General features: G+C 52.2%; 1 protein-coding gene across 3 annotated transcripts in view; it reads right to left on the reverse strand.

Moving 5' to 3' along the window:
* Positions 1 to 13,486, reverse strand: part of PPFIBP1 (PPFIA binding protein 1) — a 59,329-nt gene extending 45,843 nt beyond the window's left edge. The window contains exon 1 of one of the 3 annotated variants that reach the window (XM_069965712.1): positions 13,385 to 13,486. The gene's annotated coding sequence lies outside the window, so the exon portion shown is untranslated. Of the gene's footprint in view, positions 1 to 3,214; positions 3,408 to 6,684; positions 6,760 to 13,384 lie in introns of those variants that run through there. The other 2 variants (XM_069965739.1, XM_069965729.1) reach the window with 2 other exon arrangements.
* Positions 13,487 to 14,340: the final 854 nt, after the last annotated feature.

Genomic DNA, 14,340 nt, shown 5'->3' on the forward strand with positions numbered 1-14,340 from the left:
TTTCAGGGCAAACACACCCATAGGGTTTATTGCTGGGTGTGACACCATCCCGGCATGAAAGCAGCAGGGAGGAGGCTGATAGGTTTGTCTTCTCCGCATCAAAGCTGTTACAGCACTATAAAGGGTTAAAAATATATATCCTTAAAGGGGCAGTAACATCAACTTAAAGGGAATATTGCAATGAGGAAGGGCCTGACACCTTATTACTTATAAGTAGGAATAGTTGTCAGGTTGTAAGCTGTCGCATTATAGAAGCCATATTATTAGAGGAGTTCCCCTTTAAGGATGCAACACAATAGAGCTTTTATTCCCAGCGTGAACGTCCGCGCTCTCTGCCCTCCGGGGACAGGACTCTGCAAAACACAACCAGCAGACTCCGTATTAACGCTGAGCGCTTCATTACACAAATTGGACTCATCCCCGCACATAACCCGCCTGCCGCTCTGCCGCCACCGCCGCCGCTCGCGACTTCATTACCTCTCAGCGCTGCCGCACAAACTTTACATTAAAGAAAAAATAATAATAATAATCGCAAACCAGTAAAACCAGTCACATGACCCAGGCAACTCAATTATAGGATTGGGAAACGAAGAAGAAGGGTGGGCACCGAGCCAGGGCACTTAAAGGGGCTGGTCACCAAAAATATATATAAAACTGGTGCCAGAAAGTTATACAGATTTGTAATTTACTTCTAATAAAAAAATCTCCAGACATCCAGTACTTATCAACTGCTGTATGTCCTGCAGGAAGTGGTGTATTCTTTGCAGTCAGACACAGTGCTCTCTGCTGCCACCTCTGTACATGTCAGGAACTGCCCAGAGCAGCAGCAAATTCCCATAGAAAACCTCTCCTGCTCTGGACTGTTCCTGGCAGCAGAGAGCACTGCGTCATACACCACTTCCTGCAGGACATACTGCAGCTGATAAGTACTGGAAGACTGGATATTTTTAATTACAAGTCACATACAAATTCGTATAACTTTCTGAAACCAGGTGATTTAAAATAATTTTTTTTTTGTGAACTACCCCTTCAAAGGGTTAAAACTTTACACGTTCAACGAGGTCTCGCTGCGGCCAGAAATATCGGCGTCGGGTATTTTTGGTGCGCGGTGACGGCGATAATTTGAGAACGGCAGCAAACAGCATCTAATATCTCAGCTTCCCAGGGGTTAAGTGAGGGGGCGGGGCCCTGACAACCTCAGAGGTGCAGTCATCAAATGTAACAAGTTTCCTGTAGTGTAATCCGGGATTAACCCCCGCACCCCTGATGATTATTTTTTTAGCAGTTGTGAGCGATCACAGGTCATGTGATGTAAACAGACACGCCCCTATATGGGCGAAGGGCAAAGGGTCAAATACCAGCAGCCAATGAAATAGTAAAACCGCCCGGCATCAATTTACTGTAACCGAGGAAATTACCACTTGGCTTTTTTATTGGATTTTTTAAACTTTTATAAGGTCTAAATATATCCGACAGCAAAACACACACAAAACACCGCAACGCCCCCTACATAATAACACCCGCAACGTGGCCGCCATCTCCTCAGGGTTTATGGATGCTGGGACCGAGAATATATTTCCTGTCCACAACCAGAGGAACAAGAAGATCCCAAAGCACCAGGGAGAGAGGGATATAGTATATACACTGCAGCTATACTAATGTACATAGCGGGCGGTATTATAGTAGTTATATCCCTGTATATAGGAGCAGTATTATAGTAGTTATATTCCTGTATATAGGGGGCAGTATTATAGTAGTTATATCCCTGTATATAGGAGCAGTATTATAGTAGTTATATTCCTGTATATAGGGGGCAGTATTATAGTAGTTATATTCTTGTACATAGGGAGCAGTATTATAGTAGTTATATTCTTGTATATAGCAGCAGTATTATAGTAGTTATATTCCTGTATATAGGAGCAGTATTATAGTAGTTATATTCTTGTATATAGGAGCAGTATTATAGTAGTTATATTCCTGTATATAGGAGCAGTATTATAGCAGTTATATTCCTGTATATAGGAGCAGTATTATAGTAGTTATATTCCTGTATATAGGAGCAGTATTATAGTAGTTATATTCCTGTATATAGGAGCAGTATTATAGCAGTTATATTCCTGTATATAGGATCAGTATTATAGTAGTTATATCCCTGTATATAGGGGGCAGTATTATAGTAGTATATTCCTGTATATAGGAGCAGTATTATAGTAGTTATATCCCTGTATATAGGAGCAGTATTATAGTAGTTATATCCCTGTATATAGGAGGCAGTATTATAGTAGTTATATCCCTGTATATAGGAGGCAGTATTATAGTAGTTATATCCCTGTATATAGGAGGCAGTATTATAGTAGTTATATCGCTGTATATAGGAGGCAGTATTATAGTAGTTATATTCCTGTATATAGGAGCAGTATTATAGTAGTTATATTCCTGTATATAGGAGCAGTATTATAGTAGTTATATTCCTGTATATAGGAATAGTATTATAGTAGTTATATTCCTGTATATAGGAGCAGTATTATAGTAGTTATATTCTTGTATATAGGGGGCAGTATTATAGTAGTTATATCCCTGTATATAGGAGCAGTATTATAGTAGTTATATCCCTGTATATAGGAATAGTATTATAGTAGTATATTCCTGTATATAGGAGCAGTATTATAGTAGTTATATTCCTGTATATAGGAGCAGTATTATAGTAGTTATATCCCTGTATATAGGAGCAGTATTATAGTAGTTATATTCCTGTATATAGGAGCAGTATTATAGTAGTTATATTCTTGTATATAGGGGGCAGGACTCAGTATTACATCAGTGCAGTAAAGTAACACTAACCTATGTAGAATACCTGGTGTATAGCTGCTGAGAACCCCTCATGTACAGTGCCAGCTCGGTGCACCATATGGCAGCAATCTGTTAGCTGATGCCAGGGGCCGGCAGACAATCTGTGTGGGCGCAGAACATACAATTTACTCAGTGACGGAGCGGCGCTGCCTGTTTAGCGGATTCTTCATCTCTGGGGTCACTTAATGTTACAGCTTCCCCCTAGGAGTCTTCTTTTCCTATCTCCACCTCCTTAGGGTCAATACTCAGCTTTTCCAGATCCCTGAACAGCCATCTGCCATCTATTACAGCGGGGACATAATATCATTGCTCAGTTAGATGTCACCCTCTACGTGATCCAGGACCCCTGGGGTTGGTGACTTACCGGCTGGTCTCCCCTTGCCGTCCCCCTCAGTAGGATCAGACGCCTCGGTGGGATCCGCCTATGTGGCTGCGGAGGGCTCGGGATCTGGAGCTGTCAGGGTCCGCTCCCCATCCTCCCCTGAATACCAATGTGCCTGAGCCCCCGGCCCTGAACACAAAGCCCCCTGTGCTGAGCGCCGGCTCCCCCTCACACAAGGCAGCGATTATAACCAGCGGCGCAGAGGAAGACGCAGCTATATCTGGACTCAGCCTCTATTTATTTAACCGCGATAAGGTTGCCAGACAATCGCAGGCTGCTTTAAAGGGGCAGCGCAGAATTAACAATAGCGCAGGGTATAGAAACAGCGCCCACCGTGTCCTCAGGCTGTGTCCAGTATTACAGCGCATCACTTAGCGAGTACACGCAGGAGGGTGGAGTCCTGTCTGTAATAAGCCGCCATGCTTGTCTTGGCTCATCTAACCCCTTTAAGTGGTGAGCGATAATTTTTGTTTTCCCACGCTTCTGCCGAGTGACACCACCAAGAGATTTCCTTGTATACAATGGTGGACACTGACCGACAACTAAGTGTGCGTGGGGGGGGGGGGGGGGGCTGGGGGTGCTTTGCTCTGGACGGGTGCCTATGGGTGTTCCCATTCTGGAGGTGGGCTGTCTCCTCAGTTTGTCATCACCAGACACTCTGGGGTATGTGGGCATCCCTTGGGGTAGGGGGGGATATGGGCAGTTCTTCTGGACAGTCTGGGGAGAAATGGGCAGCCTGGGGGATGTGGGCATCTCTTCTGGACACTTTTCGGGGATATGGCCAGCTCTTCTGTACAGTTGGGGGGGTATGGGTAGTTCTTCTGGACAGTGTGTGTGTGGGGGGGGGGATATGGGCAGCTCTTCTGGACAGCCTGGGGGGTGGGGGGGATATGGGCAGTACTTCTGGACAGTCTGGCAGGGATATGGACAGCTCCTCTGGACAGTCTGGGGGAGATATGGGTAGCTCTTCTAGACGGCGGGGTGCATATGGGCAGCTCTTCTAGACAGTCGGGGGGGGGGGGGGGGGATATGTGCAGCTCTTCTAGACAGTCTGGGGGGATATGGGCAGCTCTTCTAGACAGTCTGGGGGGATATGGGCAGCTCTTCTAGACAGTCTGGGGGGATATGGGCAGCTCTTCTGGACAGTCTGGGGGGATATGGGCAGCTCTTCTAGACAGTCTGGGGGGATATGGGCAGCTCTTCTGGACAGTCTGGTGGGGGGGGGAATATGGGCAGCTCTTCTGGACAGCCTGGGCGGGATATGGGCAGCTCTTCTGGACAGCCTGGGGGGGGGGGGGGGGGGGGGGGAGATATAGGCAGGTCTTCTGGACAGTCGGGGGGGGGGGGGGGGATATGGCAGCTCTTCTGGACAGTCCAGGGGGATATGGCAGCTCTTCTGGACAGTCCAGGGGGATATGGCAGCTCTTCTGGACAGTCTAGGGGAGGGGGGGGATGGGATAGGGACAGCTCTTTTGGACAGTCTGGGGAGAAATGGGCAGCTTGTGGGCAGCCTGGGGGATGTGGGCATCTCTTCTGGACACTTTTGGGGGATATGGGGGGGGGGGTAGTTCTTCTGGACAGTCTGGGGGGAATATGAGAAGCTCTTCTGTACAGTGGGGGGGGAAATGGGATAGGGGCAGCTCTTCTGGACAGTCTGGGGGGGGGGGGGGAATGGGATAGGGACAGCTCTTCTGGACAGTCTGGGGGGATATGGGCAGCTCTTCTAGACAGTCGGAGGGTTTGGATGTATCTAGAAAAGTAATACCACAGAATCACATGTGAAAGAGTAAAGGACAAGACAGTGCAAACAAGGAAATGAATGATCCGGCAGGAATAGACGAGGTCACAGACAATAACCCCCCCACCCGACCCCCAGGGAGAGTGCTCTTTACCCCGGGGGTCGATCGGATGATACATCCTAAATACAGAGTTAAGAAAACAGTAGAAGAATGAGTCTCCTGGGGCGGAGTGCAGTCACCGGGGTCAGGGAAAGAAAACAGGGCGAGCAATGGCGACCCGGACCGCTTCCTAATGGCGCAATATTTATACAACGCCGCTGCGGAAACATAACAGTGTGTGACCGTGCAGATAATACACATTAGGGGGGGGGGGGGGTAATACACATCATCCATCACCACTACAAGGTGTGAGGAGACAGTGTTACTCCTTGTGGAGATCGCCAGCAAAGCTTCCTGGGAACATGAGTATGCAAATCAGCCGGCTCTTTAGCTCCACCTACAGGAGACAGTAAAGACGGCTTTGTCCCTTCCGGAGAGGCATTTTGCATAAATGTAATGTATACGGGAACGGGAGGTGGAGTTATGGATTGTCAGCACTCCGGGAAAGCTGGGTGCAAAGAAAGAGAAGAGCGAGGGACCGATCACAAACCAGGAGACGAGCAAAACAAATCCATGGCTATTATTATAGACATGGCCTCATCCGTCCGGAGCGCTGATCCCTGACTGATCCGTCCTCAACCCCACAGGAATCAACCCGAGCGACAGACAATAAACCGCCATATAATAACAAATCTATATAGTATAATCTGCAGCTGTGACATCACACATACTGAACATAGATATATATATATATATATATATATATATATATATATATATATATATCAGCCTCTCCGGCGCTCTCCTCAGCTCACAAGACTCGGGGCCGACACGGGTCACAGTGTAAGAACAGACCTTCCATTCTTCGCCATGTCCCGTGGTCGCTGATCATGTGACGCACCGTTCACACACTCAGCAGCGCAGGATACAGCTGTATACAGGTCAGTAAGGAATGACACAGGCAGGGCAGCTGTATACAGGAGGGGTTGGATCACAGTCATCCTTAAAGGGCCCCCTGGGCATGTAAACAACACGTGGCGAGGGCCGGACGGGTCCACACAGGTCCAGGAATCCTCTGCCCCCCGTGTTTACAGCCCCTCACGGCCGGCCGGACCCTCAGCTGAATAAACACACAGTTACGACTTATTTGTACACAGCCCCCATGACAAACCCCACAGCCGGGTGATATACTCAGCTGTCCACACAGCGCCCCCGATGGTGGAGGACAGCAGTGGCAAAGGGTGCAATCATCATGCGCCACATCCAAGCTATTCTATGGGCACTGCGCCAATTCTCCAAGCGGGATAAGATTTCAAAGAAAGAGGAACAAAAACTTCTAGAAAGTATCAGAAAGCGGATTACATCTTTGAAGATTAAGAGGGGGGGAACCGCGGATTATTACAGGCCCCTCGGAGTTGTCGTTCTACAATAGATCAGGAGTCTGGGAAAGCTGGGTGACAACCAATGTGGCCTCCATTATATGATATACTACTACAGTACATGTAGGCTATAATGGTGGCCATATTGGATGTCACCCAGCTTTCCCGAGAACAGATCTAAAAGCTAATTGTAGGGGCGACATTCTGGAAATATCCGCAGACTCGGTATAAATACCCGAGCGAGACGCCTCCTGGAATAGTCAGGACTATAATCTGTATTTTTAGAGGTTTCTATTCTGGGGCCCATCACTGACGGATAGAAGGTTCTGGAGGAGAAAACAGGTCTGTTGCCCATAGCAACCAATGACAGCACAGCTTTTATTTGTGGACTACGCTGTGATTGGTTGTTATGAGCTGACTGGGGTAAAGCCTGCCTCTGTTGCCCATAGCAACCAATCAGAACAGCTTTCGTTTTGTAAACTACACTGTGATTGGTTGTTATGAGCTGACCGAGGCAGCCTTTGTTTTTCATTCCGCTCAGCCATTGGTTGTCATGAAGCTGCCCAAAAGGAGAACCAATCACAGAGCGGAATACAAAATGAAAGCTGATCTGTGATTGGTTGCTATGGGCAACAGTCAGGATTTATTTATGCTTTATAACAACCAGTCTGTTGCCCATAGCAACCAATAACAGCAGTTTTCACTTCAGAAAAGCAGATTGCTGGGCCGTGACTGGTTGCTATGGGTAACAGTTTTCCTTTTGAACAATTTCATAGCAACCAATCACAGAGCAGCTTTCACTTTGGTTGCTCTAGGTCTCCATTGTATCTCTATCCCTCCGCTTGCTGTCAGTGAATCTAGTCACTAACGCTCCTCACAGCTGAGGGTTTGTTACAACTGAACCCAGCGGCAGCACAAATCCTTTTAGTTGTGCAGTACATTAGGCAACAATGGATCCCTTAAAGGGGCGGCGTCCTCTTATCTCCAGTCATTCTAGATTTTCGTAGATGACAGGAACTCATCAACAAATGGTTTTTTTAGCCCGAAGGTGAAACATCCATTATAAAGCGGATGTCGTAATATTCAGTCATCGCACACGATACACAACGATCCAGACAAAGAGCGGAGGAGGCCGGGACTCCTTGTGTCGCAGTAATATTCAGGCGACCAAAAAACTGACAAGGGTTGTCCACGGGGGCCGCCTGCCACCACTATGGCTGATCCCAGAGATCCCTGCTGATACCATAATCCGCACCCACCGCTAAAGTTTCTCCAAATTCCTGATTCCCCCCCCCTCTTCCTCGGGCAGGAATGACGAGTATTTTTCTGGAATGCGGAGATGGTGCGGCTACCTGTTAACCCTTTACCGACCGTAAACGTTGGAACCGCGCCAAACTCCTCGCATGTAAGAATTATCACTTGTCATCGGAGACAAGTGCGAGGACGGCGTGAAAAGGAGGCGAGACGCTACGGGAGCGAGAGGGGAGAAACGAGGCGCGAAAACCACAGCCAACCCGTACACTGAAACCTGTAAAAAGCAAAAAAAAATCTGAACTAATGCTTAAAAAAGCCAACTAAAAATAGGTTTAAATTACGAGAAAGCTAAAAAAAAAAAAAACTACTAGAAATTTGAAAAAAAAATAAATAAAAATATTTAAGTGACACACGAATGGTTAACGATTAATTTAGTAGTAATTTTTCTAAATCCGTGGTACAAAACTACAACTCCCATCATGTCATAGGCCATCTCCGGGAGGCAACATCTGAGACCGGGGGAGGCGGGCCAGCGTCACCCTCGGACGGCGGGGGGAGGCGGGCCAGCGTCACCCTCGGACGCCGGGGGGAGGCGGGCCAGCGTCACCCTCGGACGCCGGGGGGAGGCGGGCCAGCGTCACCCTCGGACGCCGGGGGAGGCGGGCCAGCGTCACCCTCGGACGCCGGGGGAGGCGGGCCAGCGTCACCCTCGGATACCAAGGGAGGCAGGTTAGCACCACCCTCGGAGCCCAGGGGTCGCAGAACCCCCAACACACAGGATGACAGCACCCTATGACACCGTAAGCAACTCCCATAGTGATCAGTGGTTTTCTGAGTAATAGCGGTGATGCCGCTCAGCCAGGTCCAAACAATGTTTATCTAAACACAGCGCCACACTGACAGTTGTGGCCACCACTAATACTGCAGCTCAGTCCCCACTAAGAGAAAAGCTGGGCTGCACTACCCAGCACAGCCACAACTATAGGCGGATGTCATGTAATAGCAGACACTCATCAGCGAGTGGCAGATAACAGGGAGCAACAGCTGATAGTGAGCAGAGGGGTGCGCTGCCCCTTTAATAAGGGCCGCCCCATCCTCCATACGAGACTTTCCATTCATGTAACATCACTTTCCTGCGGTGAGTCACGGCGTGGCGGACAACAGATGAGATTCACGGTAAATTTAGAAGTCGTAACGTTTTTACAGACGATAATCGGAGACGAATCCGAGCAGCTGCGGCTCCTCCAGCTGTAAAACCACAAGAAGCCCCGCCCCCTGGACTACACAGGAGCCACCAATAAAACCCCCATCATTGTGCCGCAATAAAAGATGATAGGAGTCCGCCTCCCGCATTCCCTGCATTACTGTAACTGTGGAGACCACAACGCTCCGCTCTTAAAGTGACAGGCGCCTATTATCTTCAACTTATTACAAGACTACAAGCCCCAGCAGGAGAGCACAGACTACAACCCCCAGCAGTGTGAGACTACAACCCCCAGCAGTGTGAGACTACAACCCCCAGCAGTGTGAGACTACAACCCCCAGCAGTGTGAGACTACAAGCCCCAGCAGTGTGAGACTACAAGCCCCAGCAGGAGAGCAGACAGACTACAAGCCCCAGCAGGAGAGCAGACAGACTACAACCCCCAGCAGGAGAGCAGACAGACTACAACCCCCAGCAGGAGAGCAGACAGACTACAACCCCCAGCAGGAGAGCAGACAGACTACAACCCCCAGCAGGAGAGCAGACAGACTACAAGCCCCAGCAGGAGAGCAGACAGACTACAAGCCCCAGCAGGAGAGCAGACAGACTACAACCCCCAGCAGGAGAGCAGACAGACTACAACCCCCAGCAGGAGAGCAGACAGACTACAACCCCCAGCAGGAGAGCAGACAGACTACAACCCCCAGCAGGAGAGCAGTCTGTCTTTGGCTTTCTGACGGGGTTGAAGCTCTGTGACTGTGTGCAGTTCCTCTGCTTGCTGTCAGGGAATAGCAGGGGGCGCTGGGTGACCCCCGACCTGTGACCAGACGTTCAGCAGCAGATGTGAAGTCATTGTCACAGTTCACATTGTTATAAGAAAAGCCCCCCCCCCCCTCCCCCAACCCAAACACTCCAGTCACTGACCACAGACCACCATCACAGGACAAAAAGGGTACAACACCACCTGCAGCCTGGAGGGGGGGGGGGGGAGGTCAAATGCACCCCATGGTGCTGGGGGAGGCAGGAGGCTCACACCCTCTAATACTGGGGGAGGCAGGAGGATGACACCCTCTAATACTGAGGGGGGCAGAAGTATGCAACTCTCTGATACTGGGGGAGGCAGGTAGATGACACCCTCTAATACTGGGGAAGGCAGGTAGATGACACCCTCTAATACTGTGGGAGGCAGGTAGATGACACCCTCTAATACTGGGGGAGGCAGGTAGATGACACCCTCTAATACTGGGGGAGGCAGGTAGATGACACCCTCTAATACTGGGGGAGGCAGGTAGATGACACCCTCTAATACTGGGGGAGGCAGGTAGATGATACCCTCTAATACTGGGGGAGGTAGGTAGATCACACCCTCTGATACTGGGGGAGGCAGGAGAATGACACCCTCTAATACTGGGGGAGGCAGGTAGATGACACCCTCTAATACTGGGGGAGGCAGGAGGATGAAACCCTCTAATACTGGGGGAGGCAGGTGGATGAAACCCTCTAATACAGGGGGAGGCAGGAGGATCACACCCTCTGATACTGGGGAGGCAGGGGGATCACACCCTCTGATACTGGGGGAGGCAGGAGGATCACACCCTCTGATACTGGGGGAGGCAGGAGGATCACACCCTCTGATACTGGGGGAGGCAGGAGGATCACACCCTCTAATACTGGGGGAGGCAGGAGGATCACACCCTCTGATACTGGGGGAGGCAGGAGGATCAAACCCTCTAATACTAAGGGAGTTAGGTAGATGACACCCTCTGATACTGGTGGAGGCAGGTAGATGACACCCTCTAATACTGGTGGAGGCAGGTAGATGACACCCTCTAATACTGGGGGAGGCAGGTAGATGACACCCTCTAATACTGGGGGAGGCAGGTAGATGACACCCTCTAATACTGGGGGAGGCAGGTAGATGACACCCTCTAATACTGGGGGAGGCAGGTAGATGACACCCTCTAATACTGGGGGAGGCAGGTAGATGACACCCTCTAATACTGGGGGAGGCAGGTAGATGACACCCTCTAATACTGGGGGAGGCAGGTAGATGACACCCTCTAATACTAGGGGAGGCAGGTAGATGACACCCTCTAATACTGGGGGAGGCAGGTAGATGACACCCTCTAATACTGGGGGAGGCAGGTAGATGACACCCTCTAATACTGGGGGAGGCAGGTAGATGACACCCTCTGATACTGGGGGAGGCAGGTAGATGACACCCTCTAATACTGGGGGAGGCAGGTAGATGACACCCTCTAATACTGGGGGAGGCAGGTAGATGACACCCTCTAATACTGGGGGAGGCAGGTAGATGACACCCTCTAATACTGGGGGAGGCAGGTAGATGACACCCTCTAATACTGGGGGAGGCAGGTAGATGACACCCTCTAATACTGGGGGAGGCAGGTAGATGACACCCTCTAATACTGGGGGAGGCAGGTAGATGACACCCTCTAATACTGGGGGAGGCAGGTAGATGACACCCTCTAATACTGGGGGAGGCAGGTAGATGACACCCTCTAATACTGGGGGAGGCAGGTAGATGACACCCTCTAATACTGGGGGAGGCAGGTAGATGACACCCTCTAATACTGGGGGAGGCAGGTAGATGACACCCTCTAATACTGGGGGAGGCAGGTAGATGACACCCTCTAATACTGGGGGAGGCAGGTAGATGACACCCTCTAATACTGGGGGAGGCAGGTAGATGACACCCTCTAATACTGGGGGAGGCAGGTAGATGACACCCTCTAATACTGGGGGAGGCAGGTAGATGACACCCTCTAATACTGGGGGAGGCAGGTAGATGACACCCTCTAATACTGGGGGAGGCAGGTAGATGACACCCTCTAATACTGGGGGAGGCAGGTAGATGACACCCTCTAATACTGGGGGAGGCAGGTAGATGACACCCTCTAATACTGGGGGAGGCAGGTAGATGACACCCTCTAATACTGGGGGAGGCAGGTAGATGACACCCTCTAATACTAGGGGAGGCAGGTCCATGACACCCCTTGACTCTTGACAACACTCCTGTGACACTTAGGGTGCAGATCCCCTGAAGTTCAGGGGTGTACTTAGAAGCTTGTACGACCCCTTGGTGGGTGTGACAGACGGCTCCTATAGTACCTTACAACGATGGGGATTGTGCCCCCGGGGCAGAAGCTCCTCCGCCACCTTCATCAGGTACCAGATACACAGAGAGGAAGAGAAGGACCCCCACCCCTTATGTGCATCGAACTACCACTCCGGGGGGCTGTACAGCATGCTGGGGGGAGTAGTTATTCAACAACTGGGATTATAAGACAATTCTATCACACTAATAGAGCGTCTGAACAGAAACACATCGGTGACCCCCCTGTACCCCACCATCACTGCCCACAGGGGCCCCACCATCACTGCCCACAGGGGCCCCACCATCACTGCCCACAGGGGCCCCACCATCACAAGAGTGACAACCAAGGAAAACATATCTGCCCATGTGGTGGTCTCCCCGCCATGTATGCCAGCCCGTGCCCGGTGATGTCAGGGGGCCCCCTGTGTGCCCGGTGATGTGTGGGGCCCCTGTGTGCTCGGTGATGTCAGGGGGCCCCCTGTGTGCCCGGTGATGTGTGGGGCCCCTGTGTGCCCGGTGATGTGTGGGGCCCCTCTGTGCCCGGTGATGTGTGGGGCCCCTCTGTGCCCGGTGATGTGTGGGGCCCCTCTGTGCCCGGTGATGTGTGGGGCCCCTCTGTGCCCGGTGATGTGTGGGGCCCCTCTGTGCCCGGTGATGTGTGGGGCCCCTCTGTGCCCGGTGATGTGTGGGGCCCCTGTGTGCCCGGTAATGTGTGGGGCCCCTCTGTGCCCGGTGATGTGTGGGGCCCCTGTGTGCCCGGTGATGTGTGGGGCCCCTCTGTGCCCGGTGATGTGTGGGGCCCCTGTGTGCCCGGTGATGTGTGGGGCCCCTCTGTGCCCGGTGATGTGTGGGGCCCCTGTGTGCCCGGTGATGTGTGGGGCCCCTGTGTGCCCGGTGATGTGTGGGGCCCCTGTGTGCCCGGTGATGTGTGGGGCCCCTGTGTGCCCGGTGATAGGAGGGGCCCCCTGTGTCCCCGGTGATGTGTGGGCCCCTCTGTGCCCGGTCCCGGTCCATCCTCCGCTCCGCACAGGGGCTCATTGTTCCGGCCCCTCTGCTGTGCTCCGCTCCCTCCTCCCGGTCACACACACCGGGGACATATACAGGAATACACCGGGAGGACTACAACTCCCAGCAGCCTCAGCACAGGACACAGAAGTTACACAAGTCCCCGATGAGCAGTGAAACAAAGTAACGAAACCCCAGAGAAGAAGCCCCGTGCCCCCGCCAGCCCCGGGCACCGTCCTCCGCCCACACCGGGCAGCAGGGCCCCTGGGAGCCCCGGGAGTCCCGCACACAGCTGCAGCACATGGCCGGAGGTTACAGCTCTCTCCCCGCTCGGAGCCCCCGGTCCCGCTCTTACCTGCCCCGTGGCGTCCCGTGTCCCGGCAGCCGGCGCCCCCTCCTCCCCGGTGACTCCGCCGCGTCCCCTCCCTGCTCCCCTCTGTCCCCCTCAGCCGGGGCTCCCGTGACGTCACACGGACACGCCCCTCGGCCGTGCTCCCTGTCCTGCAATGAGGCGGGGGCGGGGTCACACGGAGCCGGGCGGGGATTGGCTGCAGGATCTGTCAGTCACAAAAAGTGAACATTCCAAAATTTCCAAGACGGGATGAGCCGGGAAACAGGAAGCGGAGCGGGAGGGAAGAGGGAACCGGGATCTACAGAGGAGGGAAGAGGGATCCGGGAACTACAGAGGAGGGAAGAGGGATCCGGGATCTACAGAGGAGGGAAGAGGGAATCCGGGATCTACAGAAGAGGGAAGAGGCATCCGGGATCTACAGAGGAGGGAAGAGGGATCCGGGATCTATAGAGGAGGGAAGAGGGATCCGGGATCTATAGAGGAGGGAAGAGGGATCCGGGATCTACAGAGGAGGGAAGAGGGATCCGGGATCTACAGAGGAGGGAAGAGGGAACCGGGATCTACAGAGGAGGGAAGAGGGATCCGGGATCTACAGAGGAGGGAAGAGGGATCTACAGAGAAGGGAAGAGGGAACCGGGATCTACAGAGGAGGGAAGAGGGATCCGGGATCTACAGGGAGGGAAGAGGGATCCGGGATCTACAGAGGAGGGAAGAGGGATCCGGGATCTACAGAGGAGGGAAGAGGGATCCGGGATCTACAGAGGAGGGAAGAGGGATCCGGGATCTACAGAGGAGGGAAGAGGGATCCGGGATCTATAGAGGAGGGAAGAGGGATCCGGGATCTACAGAGGAGGGAAGAGGGATCCGGGATCTACAGAGGAGGGAAGAGGGATCCGGGATCTACAGAGAAGGGAAGAGGGAACCGGGATCTACAGAGGAGGGAAGAGGGATCCGGGATC

Source organism: Dendropsophus ebraccatus, chromosome 1, assembly GCF_027789765.1.
Source record: "Dendropsophus ebraccatus isolate aDenEbr1 chromosome 1, aDenEbr1.pat, whole genome shotgun sequence".
Lineage (NCBI taxonomy): Eukaryota > Metazoa > Chordata > Amphibia > Anura > Hylidae > Dendropsophus > Dendropsophus ebraccatus.